The sequence below is a fragment of the Molothrus aeneus genome, chromosome 17 (genome assembly GCF_037042795.1).
Source record: "Molothrus aeneus isolate 106 chromosome 17, BPBGC_Maene_1.0, whole genome shotgun sequence".
In the NCBI taxonomy this organism is placed as follows: Eukaryota; Metazoa; Chordata; class Aves; order Passeriformes; family Icteridae; genus Molothrus; species Molothrus aeneus.
The window spans coordinates 3,672,553-3,688,391 of record NC_089662.1 but is presented as its reverse complement, the minus strand read 5'-3'; the positions used below and the strand labels follow the sequence as shown (position 1 = coordinate 3,688,391).

General features: G+C 44.3%; 1 protein-coding gene across 7 annotated transcripts in view; it reads right to left on the bottom strand.

The window, feature by feature from the left end:
• Positions 1 to 15,839, bottom strand: part of PTPRT (protein tyrosine phosphatase receptor type T) — a 484,991-nt gene that overhangs the window by 413,991 nt on the left and 55,161 nt on the right. The gene's annotated exons all lie outside the window — the stretch shown is intronic.

Sequence of the window (15,839 nt, the reverse complement as noted above, 5' to 3'; positions counted from 1 at the left end):
CACTCCCTGCCCCTCTGGCCAGGGCTGCAGGAGCTCTGCCCCCATCCCCGGCTGCAGCCCTGGGTTCCCCTGGAGCAGCCAGCCCTGCTCAGGCTGAGCAGCTCCCAGCCCTGCAGCTGCCTGAGCCCCTCATCTGCTGCTTCTCAACACCCCAGAGCAGGGCTGGAGCTAAGCAGGGAGAAAAGCAGCAAGGATTCCCTGTGAGCACTGCAGATCCAGGGGTTTAGCTGGCCCTGGCTCCAGAACATCATTAGGAAGAGGCTGCTGTGCTTTGCAGCTCATTTGGCCAAGGCTGGTGACAAACCCTGACAGGGTGCCACTGGCTGAGGAAAGGCTGTGAAAACCTGGGGCTGCTCCAAGGCTCATGGGCTTTCCAAATCTGAAGGAAGGGGTGAATTCCCCTGTCGTACCTGGACACCAAAAGTCTCCTTCTCCTCTGGGGTTCTGAAACTCTCAAACACCTTTCAAAGAGAAATGCAAAATCCACCTAATACATATGGAAAAAACACTCTCACTAAGCTGTCAAGAAGTACAAGAGTTAGAGAAAGTACAGGAGAGACTGAGGCAGATTTTCAATATTTTTTCCATAATAATGACCAAAATTTGCACAATACTAAAAGTCTCCCATGCGAATGCAAACATCACGATAATCCCTTTTAACAAAGCACACAGAGAAATTAAAGCAAGCTTAACTAAGCAATGTTTGTGAATATTAATGAGCCTAAAAGCTAAATCCAAGCTTTTAAAATTTAAAGAGAGGATTGTTTTCAGACTAATTTGTATTTAAACCCAATGCTTTGCATGTGAAATGCAAGGAAGAGAATGAACTGTGGTGCCCTGGAAAAGCATTAAAATGAGTGTAACAAAGTAAGATCTTTGAGAATTCTAAATATCTGCACCTATCCAGCTTGTAAGCTGATACAGTGAGATGTGCTCAAATATCACTGGACAGTGGCTTATTCCAAATCTCCACATCCTGTTTCATTGTAAAGATCAAAAGAATATGGGGGATTTTTCCTTATTGTCCTAATTCAAACAGCACTGATGTTTCACCTGACATGTGAAAACAACACATTTGCCATCCAGAGAAGTTTAGGACAAAAGTGGAACAGCTTCCACATCTGACACAGGCAGTTCAAGCTTCATTTGGTGAGGCTGAACATCTCTTACATCAAACGGAATGGTTTTAAATCCCACCAGCTTCAGCAAGGAGCAGAAATCACATCAGGTGGGATTTACCCAGATCCCAGATGTTTATCACAGACACCCACATCAGCTCTGCTCTCTTTGCAGTTAGTGAAGAGAAACTGATCCTTTTATTCTGAATTGATCCCAGCCTCCTGGAGATGCCTTGGTGAGATGAATCACCCTTGAGTGTGGTCACCAATTGTGGTCACCAATTGTTGTGGTGTTGTTGAGGGTCCCCAGGATGAGGTGAGAGGTGAGAATTGACTCCAAGTTCTCAGAAGGCTAATATTTATATTATATTATATTATATTATATTATATTATATTATATTATATTATATTATATTATATTATATTATATTATATTATATTATATTATATTATATATTATGTTATATTATATTATATTATATGAAAATTCTATACTAAAACTACACTAAAGAAAGAGAAAGGAGACATCAGAAGAATGATCATAAAAACCTATGACAGACCAGAGTCCTGACACAGCTGGACTGGGATTGCTCATTAATTAAAAACAATTCACATGCTGGGTAAACAGTTCTCCAAATCACATTCCAGAGCAGCAAAACATGGAGGAGCTGAAGCTTCCCAGGAGAAGGAATCCTGGTGAAGGGATTTTTCAGAAAACATGAGAGTGACACTTGAGAACACTTGTTCCTCTCCAGAGGCTCTGAGGGAGCTGAGGGGTCACTGCAGGGCAGCTGCCAATGACACAGACACCTCACACAGGTGGATCTCACTCCTCAGGGGCCAGAAGCCAAACAAACCCCAGCCATCCACTGAACTTGACCAAAATTTGAGAGTGCCAGCTCAATCCTTAGAACAGTCATGACCAGACTCCCTTTGCTTGGCCATCCTGACCTGACAGAGCTGCACTAGGAACAAGGAATGGCTTGGGCTGGAAGGAAACTTAGAAGTTCATCTCATTCCACCCCTGCCATGGGCAGGGACACCTTCCATTGTCCCAGGCTGCTCCAAGCCCTGTCCAGCCTGGCCTTGGGCACTGCCAGGGATCCAGGGGCAGCCACAGCTTCTCTGGGAATTCCATTCCAGGGCCTCAGCACTCTCACAGGGAAGAATTCCTTCCCAATATCCCATCTAACCCTGCCCTCTGGCAGTGGGAAGCCATGCTCTGGGAATGACTACTTAACCTCTCTGGCACTTACTTTACTATAGATAGATAGATAGATAGATAGATAGATAGATAGATAGATAGATAGATAGATAGATAGATATCAGTATATATAGATAGATATATATATCAGTATATATATATATATATATATCAGTAATGTTTACCTGCCAGGGAAAGAAAAACTGTTGTATACTTCTGAGTTTAATAAGAATATCATCCAATCCATGAGGGTTACTCAACATTTCAAAAGCAATCCTGATGAAACTAAGGGAGAGCTGGGACCTTAAAGCTGGAATTTACCTCTTGCATTCCTGCACAAATAGGCTAAATAGCTTGGATCCCAGTCAGGATCACAGATGTGCATCCCCTAAAACACAACTGCTAACAAGTCTGGCAGCCTGTGCAGCATTGGTAGGAACAAGGCTTCCCTGCCAAATGGTCCCCAGTGCAGCCCAACTGTGCACAATAAAACACTCTCCAGCCTTGCTCAGGTTCTGAATTCCTGCTCCAAGGGAAAGGAATGGGTTTTCCAAGCATCAGCTCTGTCACAGCTGCCCTGCCTCCCCCCCTGGCAGCCCCTGACACAACACCCAGGTGCTGAAAGCTCTGTGTGCTCATTTATCTCAGCCCTGACAAAAGCAGTGACATTTGCCAAAGTTTGATTCATCCCAGGCTGAAATCCTCATTCCCTGGAGGTAAATATTGCTGTCTAATGAGGAACAGTCACGCACAATTACACTGAGAGCAGCACATGGCTGAGGGTCCTGAGAAAGCTGATTTGTTAAATAATTGCTGGAGGTAAGGACTGGGGTGAGCCACGGCTTCAAATGCAATCCCAGCCCTTCCCAGGGCACTCTCCAGAAGCGTCCTTGGGTCTGCCTTGAAAAATGTACAAAATAAGCACAAAATAGATGAGAAAGTAGCCTGAACTCTCTCCTCTCTTTGCCTGAGTTTCTTCACAGAGAACAGAGCTTTGTTGAAAATGTGCATTTTTAAGCTGCAGCAGGAGCTTCCTCCAGCCCTAGGAGCTGATCCCTGATGGAGCAGCACGCCTCTCCCAAACTGGGACCTCTCCTCTGCCTCCCAGGCTGTGCTCAGCCCAGCCTACAGATCACCAGCAAGAAAATACCTGTTAAGGTGAGGCTTTAGCACAGAATCACAGAGTGACCAGGTTGGAAGAGACCTCCAAGATCATCGAGTCCAACCCAGCCCCAAGCCTCAGCTAAACCCTGGCACCCAGTGCCACATCCAGGCTTTGTTAAACACACCCAGGCATGGGGACTCCACCACCTCCCTGGGCAGCCATTCCAGAACTTTATCACCCTTTCTGTAAAAACTTTTTCCCAATCTCCAGCCTGTATTTCCCTTGGTGCAGCTCGAGGCTGTGTGCTCTGGTTGTGTCAGTGCTGCTGGAGAAAGAGCCCAGGGCCAGCTGAGCACAGGCACCTTTCAGGAGCTGTGAGAGTGATGAGGGCAGCCCTGAGTCTCCTTTTCTCCAGGCTGAGCACCCCCAGCTCCCTCAGGGCTTCCTCACTCACAGGGTTTGTGTTCCCAGCCCCTCTCCAGCCTCATTGCCTCCTCTGGACCTGGGTTTACCTTCCTGAGCAGTGTCACACCTGCCTCTCCTGCTCTGCAGAGCCACAGCAGCCTCCTGCAGCTCCTAATGCACATCATTATTCCTTGCAGGGGTCATTTGGCACAAAGCTAGGACAAAGCAGAAAAGCAACCACCGATATTTGCATTCTGTTCTCAAGGCAGCCTGGAAAATGCCAGTGTATCACCCAGCAGGATGTGCAGCATCCCAGCCCTGAGGAGCAGCTCTGCTTCCTGGGGCACTCTTGCATCTTGTCCCTTTCCTGCATTCCTTCAGGAATGTCATCACATTCCAGCCAGGAACTTCCTGGCCCTTCAACTAAAACTATCTGGGTCTCAGTTTAGTATTACAGACTTTCTGAACTTTTTGAAATCCCTGTTAAGAGGGATTTCAGTTCAGGAACACCTTTCAGGGGAGAAAAGAAAAAGGAGAGAAAGAGAGAAAGGGAACAAGAAACCCCCCAAGCAAAGCCAGTAGCATAGACTTCTATAATTGATCCAGGAGGGAGATGAAACCATAATTAATCCATCTGGGAGATGGGGATGTCTCAAACCCTTTTTTTGGGAAGGTGGGGAGTACCTGGTTATGTTCACTTTACAAACAAGCAAAAGTTAATTGCTTCAGAGTGCCAGCAAAACCTACCCAGGGAATTCATCCTCTTATCTAATGCCACCTGCAGCAGGACTGGGCTGCTCTGAATTAGAGCTGAGATCAAAGAGCACCTGTGCACAGCAAGATTTTGATTTCCTCCTCCTCTCTCTTTGCTCCACCAGACAGGTTTGTATTTCTCATCACACTGTCAGCTAAATTGTTACTTTTAATTACAAGGCATTCCCACTTTTCCCCTTCCTCCTCACACCTCAGAGAGATGAAAACCCAACATATTCATCGTGGCTTGCAGCACTGGGAAGTGGGAGAGGAGGGAAGAGCAGCTCCTTGCATGATCCCTGCCCCTGCAAAGGGTTTTCCTCTCAGTGTACAGCCCAGCATCTGTAATCCACACACTCACTGATTCTCACTTGCTGCCACTACTAGGGGGCAGGTTAGCCATAGAACAGCATTCATTAGTTATAAATTGAAATAATTATCATAACAATGAAAGGATGCATGAATGCAAAGTTTGCCTCTTTTACAGTGGTATTTACAAAAGAAAGATTAGCAAGGCAATTTGTGTTAGGTTTTTGCTACAAAACCCATGAGGGATGCAGAGCACAGCAATGGGAAACAGCTGCTTGGAGGCACTAATGCCTAAACCATGTCAAACCCAACGCTTGCAGGAGGATGGAAAAAACTTTTAAAAACAAAAGTCATAAAGCAAAAAAATATATCCTGCTGTGTATCATGTCTGCTGGGCACTCAGATCCCCAGCTCTAACTGTGCCTCTGTAGGTATCCATTTACTGGAAGCTATGATCACTAGAGGACACGAAACACACTGCTGCTCTCAAGGTGAAAAGAGGGAAGTTTAATTTCTGACTCCAACATTTATAGATTTCCAAAAGTGACAGTGGATTGGAGGGTGACAGTGCCACCTCTCCAATGCCACTGGACAAACCAACAGTCCATCGAATTTCTCCTCCTCCATAAAAGAATGCAAAACAATGAGTTATTTACAGAAAGTGTGTGAGAAGGTTTGCACATGCTGATTTATAACAAAAGATGTAAAGAGTTGCTTTATGTTCCCAAGTGTCACTATAGGACACGAAATAACACAACGTGGACAGGCAGCTCTCTCAAGGTAAAAAAGAGAATTTTTAATTTCTGACTCCAACATTTATAGATTTCCAGAAGTGACAGTGGATTGGAGGGTGACAGTGCCACCTCTCCAATGCCACTGGACAAACCAACAGTCCATCAAATTTCTCTTCCTCCATAAAAGAATGCAAAACAATGAGTTATTTACACAAAGTGTGTGAGGAAGTTTGCTACAAGAATGTAAACATCAGAAGGCTTAGAAAATCTTAAAAAATCAGGGCGACAAGCTACAGCAGAGAAATGGCCCAAAGTGATCTGCAAAATACAGCAGAGAGCACCACACAAAATATCCTGGGCCTGGGAAGACAAACCCCCTTCTCCATGCTCCTGCTTGGATTAAGATAAAAGAAACTCTCTGGAAGTTCAGTGTGAGTTGGTTTAACACTTCCAGTTCCCATAACCGGCTGGGAATCAGCTGGTTTAATTGCAACAAATTAAGCTCACTCATCACCCCCCTTTGTTAAGCTTTGTGATTTATTTGGTGGCAGTAATGATACCAACAGCTGGAATAAACTCTGGTTTGGGTAGAGCAGACTCAGTGTTGAGAAAAGGCTGAGAGCACTGAACAGGCAAAGGGGAGGCAAGAAGGGACAGGAGAGAACAGTTATTCCAGATGCCCAGACTTGCTCTGAGGCCTGACTGTGAAAAAGTATTTGCTCTACACTGGAGATCCCCTGGGACTAAGCCACAGGTTCCTTAGGACCTTCCACTCAGCACAGGAACAAAACCCCATGGACCAGATTCCTTGGCACTGGAAAAACCAAGGAAAAGTCACTCAGGACAATGAAGTAGGGTACAAGTTCAGCAGGGAAATTTTTAAAGATGAAAATTTGGTATTTCATTGAATCTTAAAAGCATTTAGGTTGGAAGGAGCCTTTAAAAGCATCAAGTCCAACTGCTCTGCTTGGTCCAGCTGGAATTTTGTGGGCCACAAAAATCCCTTCCTGGAATAACTTTACTGATCAGGGAATCAAGTGTGGTGTTTTACATGGATAAAAGGAATGGCTGAAAATAAGGTGAAGGAGGATGGAGGAGGTTTTAATCTCCTCATCTGAGCAGAGATTGTCCCTCACAGGCAATATGCAGGTACAAACCAGCACTGGCACAAATCACACACTGTGTAGAGCAAGAGGAACTTTCCATCAACTCCCTGAAAGGCCTTTTAGTCCCCTAAGTGGAAGTTTGTACATTCTTCATTCATTTACCATCCCTAGTGGGTTCTGTACTAAATTAAGTGTTTATACAGCGCTTTGAAGATGTAAAGCACTGAAAGTGGCAAATACCCTCACTAGATATCAAAGAGCTACAGCTCCTAGAGACTAAGCAGATCCATCAGCTGAAATAATTGGTTGCACCTAACACTGACAAAGCAGAGTGGCATAAATGTCATTTTTTTCTTATAGTTTATAGACAGGAAAACACAGATTCACACTCAGACTTGCAGCTGGAGGAAGCAGATCATTCCAGGATTATTTTATCGAAAGGATTACCTTGGTGGGAGGAGTACTGCCTTTCTCTTAAGGACTGAGTGTTGGGCACAGCTGGGAATAAGGCATAAAGGATGACAGGTAACTGCTGTGAATCATGATGAAAAATGCAGTGTCTTTGAGTTAGGTTTCTTTTACCAAAGATGGAGTCTGTTGACTTTACTGTTCCTGACTCCAGAAGTGCACAGGATATGCAGAACTAAGAAAATACCTGGAAAATAGGAAAAGCCTGCCCTGAGAAGCAAAGGGAATGATTTACAGAGTTACTTTCCATGGTTATTCAATATCAAATCAGCACTGCCAACTGTGCTGAAGTTGGGAAGGCACAGATTACCCTTCCCAATGCCTCCTCTGCAGCCTCAAATGCCAAGGAAAAAAAACAAAAAGGAAGATTAGGACTGCTGGCAATTAAGCTAAAAATATTCCATAATGGGAATATTAAAGGGGGAAAAACCCAATCAGTGAGAAAGGCATTGATATAGCAGCAGTGAGGCAGCTCCAGCTGTTTGGGCACATCTGGCCAATAAAAATTACTCTATCACCAATTTATTTCTCTTAGTGAAGGACCAGATTTCACAGGGAATGGGTATAATCATGCACAGGAAGGGATCTACAGAAGTGCAGCACTTCTGCCCTTTGTGGGGTTTTCCCCAGGTTGGATCTGGCAGCTCAGAGGTGTGAACATGCCCTGGCTGTCTGTACAAAACACTCCTGAGCCTCCTGACCTGCCAGGGACAGCAAGGGTTAATCACTCTCAGATGCTTTGGATGTGCTGTGATGTTGCCCTGTTCTTCTAAGTTCTTCTAAGCCATCTATGTTTGCACTTTGGTAATGGAGTTTCTCAGCACTTTTCAGGTAAATAATGATTGTTTTGCATTCCTTTCTGGAGGAGGAGAAATTTGATGGACTGTTGGTTTGACCAGTGTGGCTGGAGAGGTGGCAATTTCATCCTTCAATCCATGGTCACTTTTGAAAGTCTATAAATATTGGAGTTCAAAAATAAATCACTCTTTTTTTACCTTAGATGTCTCAGCTTCTGCGTGTCGTCCATTTTGTGTCCTATTGCAACATGCAAGAAAACAGTGATTTTGCACTTTATAGCAAAAATAAGGATGGGAGAGCTTTCCCCCTCCTTATTTGTTCTGAATAGTTATTTTATTTACCAATTCCTCTTTAAATATCTCCACCTGTTTTGACTGAGGGGTTGGAGCTCTGTGATTTGTGTCCTCAACTTTACCCTCCCCTGAACTGCAAATGCTCCTTTGGGGATCTGTGCAGCTCTGTTAGTAACAGCTCACAAAGGTTACCAAGATAATGCACCCAGTAATGTCACAGCTCTAAAATAGCCAGGTTTGTTCAGACAGTGCTTCTAAAGGAGATACAGATTTGAATTTGGATTATTAGTTAAAATGCTACATTAATCTTTTTACATAGATGCTAATAAAAGAATTTTTGTTAGGGGAAGAGTGGAGAAGATAAAGCAGAAATTCTTCTGTGGGAATTCTCTCCTATCTCCCTGAAGGATGAACTTTAGGATCCCAGCCACTCTGATTATTGTTGTAGCATTAAAATGGCCTTTAATTCCCATTATAAACTGGCTCCTGACTTTCATCCAGGTGTGACTGATCCCACCAACACTTTCATTCATTAACCTGCCAACTGCCACAGATATACTTGAATCTGGTTTGTGGTTTGACCACAGTTTGACCAAAAGGAGGGGATGTATTGAGGGAGATACAGGAGCCTGGTTTCAGCTCTGTGCCAGCAAAAGGCAGCAGGAAATCAAAGGTGAGCTAATGGTGAGAGAAAGTCTGAGAACCCGTGAGTGTGACAACAGCTAAGAGGGAAAAAGACAAATTTAGGCAAAATATCAAGAAAGGATTAAGAGAACAAGTTGTGCTAAAGGAGCTGTTGTGAGCAGCATTGTCACAGGTACAGCTGGCTCACCTAAAAGAGAGAACAGAGCTGATGGAGGAACTCTCTCCTCACTGGTGTCCATGAAAGGACAAGAAGAGGAAAAGGTGAAATGCTGTTATTCTCATTTAAACATAAAAATTAATTTTTATCACAACCTCGATTGAACACTAAAGCAGATTTGCCCATAAAAGCTGTGGAGTTTCCACCCTTGGAGATATTTAAAATTAGACAACCTGCTCCAGCTGACCCTGCTTTGAGGACAGAGAAAACATTTAAGGATCTCTAGAGACACCATCTAAGCTCAGCAATTCTGTTATTCAATACCATCTGGAAGAAAAGGACCTTGGAACCCTCAAAACCGGTTCCTCCCAATTCAATGTCCCAAAATCAGAGGAAAGGACTCAAGATGCCTTTCAGGTACAGGGTGCTCCAAACATGAACTGCTTCCTCTCTCTCTTTATAACCCCACCAAGCTCCTCTCCATCTTTCAGAGCCCTTAATGCCCAATTCCTTCCCAGCCCATACAGGAATGTTATATCTGCCCTATTTCCTTTACCTCTATTTTCAATATCACCTCTCCAAATCCACAGCAGATGTCACATGTTAATGAAATAACCCCCCAGGGAATGAAAGCTGCAATGCAAACAGGAACATCTTGATCAAATCCAATTTTTGTTTCGGGAAAATTTCTCTCAGGAGAAGAGCTGTGGTTTAATGGCTCCAAATTTAGCTCATGAGTTCCTCCTCACAAGTCTAAAAGCTCCCAGACAGTCTACATAAACATATGTATCTCATCATGCCCAAACTGGCCATTAAAAGGGGGAAGTTCTTGGAAGTGCAAGTAGAATATAGAGCAGGCACTCCCTGTGTCTGAAACCTGATTTTTCTGATGGCAGCTGGTGAGATGTTAGTGAGAGAGTGAATTCCCAGACAAGGCAGTGTTTTCAAGGAAACACAAGGTTGTTTTGGGCTCTTGAGTGAAATTCAGAGCTCAGAAGTAGCTGGAATGAGCAGTGTCTGGCCTCTATTCTCTTCCAAATAATCCAAGAAAAAGTTTGCAAGCTGCAAATTGCAACAGAAAACTTCTGGTGCATTACAGACATTTTTGTACCTCACGCCTCATCCCAGCTAGGTCAGAGCTCAGCTCAGCTCTCTCAGCCCACATCTCCTCCCCAAGACTGATGGCTCCTGCTCGCTCTCACCACACAGCCTCTTGTTTGCATTAGGCTCCTGCACACAAGGAAAAATGCCTTTCTCACTGCCTCAGCTGCCTTTTGTTTCACCTGAAGGAAAAAAAACAGCCACACAAAGTCATCTGCAAGTCCCTGGCCAGAGCTGGAATGGGCTGGCTGTCACCTGCTGCCTGGCAGGCACCAAAAGCAGCCCCAGGCTGAGATTTCCATGGAGCTCCAGAAGTATCCATTCAGGGAATAATGTGCTCTGACTCCATGATTGCAGAAGGCTGAACAGTTGCTTTATTAATCTAGGTTATATTACACTAATACTGTATTAAAACTATACTAAAAAGATACTACAGAAAAACCCATGACTGCCTGCAGATAGTCAAGACACAGCTTTGACCCAATTGGCCAATCAATCCAAACATCAGAAGGGTCCAATTAACAAATCACTTTGGGTAAACAGTTGTGGGAATCTATAAAATCAGAGGGTTTTGGGAAAGCTGCAAAAGGCAGGCCCCAGAGACAGCAGAACTGTGAGCAGAGCTAAGCAGCAGCCATGAGATTGGTCAGCAAAAAAATTATTTAAAAAGTAGAAAAGCAAAGACAAATAGAACAATGGTCTGTGTATTAACACTTGTCTAGAATAACTCCCTAAGCTACAGAAAAGTTTATCTAGAGAGATATTAGGGAGTTTAAAGCTTAATAATGGAGCTCTGTGCACTGTGCTTTAAGGCTCACAAGCAGGTATTGTATTTGAAATAAGCAAGCATTGTTTAACCAAAGGTACCTGTGCTTATAGTGGTTGGATAGAACTGCTGTCAATGGGCTTTTGCTTTGTGGGATTGGTCAAAAAACTTATAAAGTGAGTTGTAACATTAAGTTCTGGGTCCGCTGCCTGGGGTGTGAGCTGGTGGCTTCCCATTGTCATAACCATGGAATGAGAGTGATGCTGAAAAATAAAACAGCTCAAGGCACGTTCCAGCAGTCCTGTCCTGTTGGTGAGCTGGTGATAAACAGTCCCCATAACACATTCCACGTGTGCCAAACAACAGGAGCAGCAAGTAGAGATAAGAATTGTTTTCTCTTCTTCTCTGAGGTTTCTCACTGCCTTTCCCTAGGAGAAATCCTTGGGAAAGTTGTGCCTGCTGCTCTCTGTGCAAAGACCTGTGGCCACAATGTGCCTGTGCTGAGCACAGCCATCATCTGTAGGGGCAGGAGCAGCAGGGAATTAAGGTGGAACACTCCCTTTGAAAAACAAAAAACCCATCTCTAGAGGTAAAATCCCAGGCCTGAATGCAGGGCTGCACTGAACAGATGTGTTTATTTTGAAATGAGGATAAAGGAGCCAGTACATCATCCCCACATAACCACAGGAGAGCTGGCAAAGGGCAGGGCCTTTCAGAGGTTATCCAGGATCAAAACAGCAACTTGGAATTTAAAAGCCAGAAGCCCTCTCCTCCATCCAGAGTAATTCTGCACATGGAGCAGCTGTGGTGGCAGGAACACAGGCAGGCTGCTCTTAATTTCCATTCTTTATGATGCATAGCAGTCACTTTGGACAGACACAGCAAACTGGCATTTTTCTAACCTTCCTAATGAAAACCTCATCCCAAACTTCATTCTGCCCAGTAAGAACAGCAGCACAAGTTGTGGGCAGAGCAGAGAGAGAGCAATGATCCCTCTGTTCACCACATCTATATTTTTTTTCCATCTCTCTGCTGATCTCAGACAAATTCCTGTTAACTCAGGGTCTCTGAGGAGGCTCTGCCTGGGCCAGCATTCCCATGCTCCCTGCATTAACTGCAGGAGGCACAAGGGATGTTTCTCCCTGTGCCATGAATCAGCTACTAAAATGCCACTCAGCAATCTCCTGATGCACAGATCTCCCTCTGCCACCCGCTGCCCAAGTCAGCCCTCCCAAAAAAGTGGAGAAATAATTCTTTCTAACATCTATCATTACATAATACTACTGGAAACATCAAAAGGAAACTGCTTTCTACTGTTTACTTGTTTAATATCTTTTTTTTTTCCCCTTATGTAACTAAAGGGAATGAAGAGTGAAGATTTCTAACAAGCAAAGTTCAGCTCCAGTTGGGACGAAGCTGGCACAGCCTTCCATGGGGAAATAAAACCTAAACCACATCAAGTAGTTTTTCAATTCCACCCTAAAACTAACAAGCTTAAGGAAAACAAGCTGAAATCTGCCTTTGCACATTTTTCTGTGGTAGCAGCAAATGTCTGCAGAAAGATCAGCGCATTAAATACTTGAGAGCCAAGACCTGTACTCGCACTCTGCAAATGAAGAAAGTAGAAGGGATTTTTTTGCCCCAAAGCCATCAGACAGACAAGGACCCAAGTGAATCCACAGCCCAGAGCCTCTCCATCTGCTGCTCCCGTGCCTGCTGAGCAGCCACGCTCTCCCAGCCCACTGCAGGGGAAGGATAACACAATCTGGAGGATGTTTTCTGCTCTAACTGCATCTCCAAAGAGGCAACAGATCTATATTGGGAAGCCCTCACATTGATGGTTTGCTCTGAGACCAAACTTTGATGAAGAATTTCTCATTTGGATAAACCAAAGCCATTCTCATTTTAATTTAACATTTCGCTGCAACGAACAGAAGAATCAAAGGCACTGGAGATTTCTGCCAGGCTATAATAGGAGTTGAATTAAGTTGAAAATTTCTGGGTCAGAAAAAAATTCAAACATGAAAATATTTGCATTCCAAATCAGAGTAAAGAGCTGAATTTCTTTTAACCTCTGAAATGGGACTTGTCAGGCTCTGTTTTGATCATCTTTTTAATCAAAATGACACATTTGGATATTTCAGAATCACTTCTCTGAGTCCTCAAAGCTGCAAGTCAGCCTGATAGGGAGAAATGTTCTCCTGAGCTCCCCTCTCCTGGCAGGAGCAGCTGTTTGTGGAGGGCCCATTCCAGCACTGGGGATCCATCAGAATTTGGGAATGCAGGAGATGCAACTCAAGCCTTTTATCCATAAGCTCAGCAGCTTCCCAAGGCCCAGGCAGGGAGGAGTTCAGAGCAAAATAAAGCCACAATTTCTCCAATCCAAAAGGAAAACACTGGAAGACAGTTCAGACACTTCAAGTACCAATATTTTTGTATGGGCCATGAGAAAAGCATCCTCTGTTTCATTTAAATTGCAAGAGGGAAGTTGCTTGCTTGTCTTCAAACTTGTCCTCAAATTTCCACTGAGAAACTGACTTAGAAGTTAACACACTTTCTACCATAAGATAATTGATTAATAATTTCCAAACAGTTTTTATTTAAAACTGTGATGTAATTCATATTTGAACTGTTCATTGAAAATTCTTTTCCCCTCAGTGTTCCTTTAAGGCTGAGTAGTGGTTGATGGGCATCCAGAATTAATTCCAATTGTCATTAATCTTCCAATTGCCCTTTTTTAGGATTGGTTGGGTTTTTGGTTTTGTTTGTTTGGTTGGTTGGTTGGTTTTTTTTGTTGGTTTTTTTGTTTTGTTTTGTTTTGTTTTTGGGGGTTTTTTCTGTCTGTTCTGAAGCAGCCAGCAAAAAAAAAAAAACCCAACAAAATTATCTGAAGAAGCTACAAATACCAACAAGCAACAGAACAGAGAAACATGGCTGGGAAATTCAGCAAGCATAGATATTCATGTACTGTCAGGGAGACCTGCTTTTATTCACTGTTCCTATTGTATCAGGAGGAAAGATCAAATTCATTTAAATACATTGAAGAACTTCCAAAAGGAATGTAAAAAGCTGCAGTCCTTGAGGTTTTTGGTATTTAGCACAGTCCTGTGCTTGGCAGGGGACTGCAAAGGGGCCATGCAGCTTCTCAAGCCATTAACCACCATTCAATTCTCCTTTTCTCTCAAATACAGGGAGCCTAAGACAATATTTTACCTTTTCTATTAACATTTAATTACAGGAATGCAATTAGTGCCACAGCTTGAAGCCAGGGAAAGAAAAGCACAGTACAGGCACCAGCTTTTCTTCCTTCCAGCACTCAGAGCAGCCGAGGGGAGGATGAGCAGGTGCAGGGATGTTTGTAAGGGGCAGAAATGCCCACAGGGCTGGGAGGGAATGCTTTGGGCTTTACAGCATGGCACAGAGGTGTCTTTTCATCTGCACTCTGCCAAATTCCACCTTTAGCTGCTGCAATAAATTACATATGATATAATCAATTATATAAACAAACAGACTGGCATGATGTGCAACCTTTCCATGGTCGATAAAACTCCTTTGATTTCAGTGATTAGCTGTAAATGAGCACCCAATGACATGCACAGAAGGAAGAATGGACAGCAAATGGAGCAGTGGCTGTCAGCTGTGCTCCAAGTCAAAGCTCATACATGTGTGACTTGACGGGCCAGAGGTTGTTGATAACACAAAATGTCCAAATCTGGAGCTGCTTTGAGAACACAACTCCTTGAGATGCTTCCTTCAAAGCAGCAGCAGGAATCAATCTTCAGGTCTTTACATTGCTTCTCTACAGCAGCAGAAGCACTGCAAATGATCCATGACTAAATCTTCTGAGTTAATGAAGAGAATTAAATCCATTCTTTCTTACTTTCTTTACACTTAGGGGTCAATCCACCCCTGAGCTGCCTCTGTGCAAACACAGCACAGGCAGTGGGGAGCAGGGAATGCTCTCCCTGATGTCTTAAGTTTTCAGCTATTATATTTTCCAGATCCTGCATTAGTGTATAACTCTGAACTCCACATAGAGTGTCAGTAAGCTCTCTTCACTTTTTGGTCAGACAGAACAATCCTTTTCCAGATGGGAACCAAGGGCATCATTGCAGCCTCAGGCCCAAAAAGTATAACCAAAAGTGAACTGGGGGGAGCAAACTGGGGGAATGTGACTTCATTACCTGAAGCTATAATTGGACAATTAACCCCTGATATGCAAATAGATCAAATAGAAAAACTCGTGACTTTTATCTATCTTGGGTGTAGCCTCAGCCAGGCTCTTGCACTGCCCAAGGTGTGTCCTTTGAAGGACTTCAATAAATACCTACTTTATTCTTTTGACTCAGTCTAGCCTCTGCTCTAGGGAGCCTCTCTAAGGCATCATCCTCAGCACAGGCCCTGAGGAGCACAGGATGCTCTCCCAGCACAGGGAGGAGCACAGGATGCTCTCCCAGCACACTGAGGAGCACAGGATGCTCTCCCAGCACTCTGAGGAGCACAGGATGCTCTCCCAGCACAGGGAGGAGCACAGGATGCTCTCCCAGCACTCTGAGGAGCACAGGATGCTCTCCCAGCACTCTGAGGAGCACAGGATGCTCTCCCAGCACAGGGAGGAGCACAGGATGCTCTCCCAGCACTCTGAGGAGCACAGGATGCTCTCCCAGCTCAGGGAGGAGCACAGGATGCTCTCCCAGCACAGGGAGGAGCACAGGATGCTCTCCCAGCACTCTGAGGAGCACAGGATGCTCTCCCAGCACAGGGAGGAGCACAGGATGCTCTCCCAGCACTCTGAGGAGCACAGGATGCTCTCCCAGCACACTGAGGAGCACAGGATGCTCTCCCAGCACACTGAGGAGCACAGGATGCTCTCCCAG